Source organism: Diadema setosum, chromosome 22, assembly GCF_964275005.1.
Source record: "Diadema setosum chromosome 22, eeDiaSeto1, whole genome shotgun sequence".
NCBI classification, from domain to species: domain Eukaryota; kingdom Metazoa; phylum Echinodermata; class Echinoidea; order Diadematoida; family Diadematidae; genus Diadema; species Diadema setosum.
Genome location: NC_092706.1, coordinates 23,768,687 through 23,770,697, shown reverse-complemented (window position 1 = coordinate 23,770,697; position 2,011 = coordinate 23,768,687).

Genomic DNA, 2,011 nt, shown 5'->3' with positions numbered 1-2,011 from the left:
TATTTCTTAGCCCCGGACTTTCCAAACCACATGAATATTCATAATTACGCTGTGTACTGTACACGTACACGCACGCACCGGCAGCACTTGATTACCTCGTTTCTGATTGGTCAGTGAGGGTCGGACTTCGTCTCCGTCGCTTAGCCCAGGATTATTTTTCCGTTCTGTTTACACTCACTTGCTTGGCACTGCAGGGCCAGATAGTACCGTACTATCGGTGGGGCTAGCCCACTTTGGCAAAAACGAGTGTAAACAGAAAGTGGGCTAAGGATAGTCCCGTACCAACGGTGGGGCTAAGGCCCCCCCCCCCCCCCCCTTAGCCCCACCGTTGGTCCGGGGCTAAGCAAAAATTTACAAGTGTAAAAAGCCCTTTTGTGAACACATCTCAGTATTTGGTAGTGATGCAAATTGTGCATGTATCCTTAAGAGTAATAAGCCAACATACTTCAGAGTTGATATGAGTATATCCTAATGATAGTAGTTCATTCATAAATGACTTATATCTTAATTTACATTATTGGGCATAAGACATTATACAACTGTAGATGGTTTACACCAATGCTTTGGCTGATTTTGAATGTGAATTTTTATGAACACTTGTATATTCAAGTACATTTACACAGGCAAAATTTGGGCATCAACCAATCAGTTTGCTCTGAATTTCATCTGATGTGGCATTGCAATAGATGCTATATTTATTTGTCACACACTTCAATGAAAAATATTATGATATATGCTGTATTTTCTAGAATTTTTCATTTCATTTTCAGTTAGCCTCTATTTCGATCTTGTTAATTCATATAAGAATGTCGATCACCGAACAAGAAAAAACGTGAACAGGTTTTAAGGGATAGGACAATTTGCTTATCGAGAAAAGTATCCATATTTATTCTTTCACAGGTGTGATATAAACTGTATATTTGGTATCAGTAGCTTGTATTTGTCCAAACTTTCTTCTTATCATATGTTTGAATATGACTCCTGGTGGTAGTAATTACTTTTATCACCTTTTAGTTGCCAAAAAAGCATGATGGTTTGTGTGACCAATGTATGATTTTCACTCCCCAAGTTTATAAACTAGTCTTTGTGGAACTTACTTTCCCCCTCCTTGACTACATAAAATTTGGTGGTCATATTTTGAAAGTAGGTTTGCCATCCTCAAACACTATGACAACATATTGTTGTGTTGTTGTTGTTTTTTTTATACCTATTTCAGTCTTTTCTCTTATTTGTCTTGAGACATTTTCTCATCATGAAGATGTTCTTGATGTGTGCCAAGTCATTCTGATGCCAGATATTCTCGACCAAAATTCATCTTAGCTGAGCTGACAGTGAGCTAGCTGGTCCTTACAGTATTTTCGCTTTCATTTTCTGCTGAACAGATTTTTTGTTTTCATCCTGATATCTCTTTTTCTCCTCATTTCCTCCCGGGCATAACCAAGTGATGTTGCAAATCTATCCTCCAAATACCTACTACTGCAGGCTTCTGTTCTACATGAAAAGAAAGGAAGAAAAAGAGCGAGAAAGGATAAGCTGAAGATGAAGGAGTCAGAAAAAAAAGATTGATGAATGGACCAATAGAGACCACGGCTGCTGCGTAATGGGCAGCCCATTACCACCGTTTTGTGTAAATTACCCCCCATAAAATGCAGGGGCTACTTGCTCCAATCAGAGGGAGAGAGAGGGAGAATTATGGAGGAATATATCCCGGGGGCGCTGATTTCTGCCTTGTTTCACTTTTTCCAGTCCGTCTGGTCCTCCTGGCTCTCCTGCTTCTTGTTCTGCTTCATCAATTTCACGTCTCCCACCCCACCCCCACCACCCCACTCCACTCCTCACCGCATCAATTGCCTATGTCTGATGCTCCCTCTTCCTTTTTCTATCTTGTCCTTTCCCTCTCTTTCTATCTATCTACCTCTCTATCTATCTATGTATCTATCTATCTACCTACCTCGCTATCTTTCTATGTATCTATCTATCTCTATCTATCTTTCTTTCTATGTATCCATCT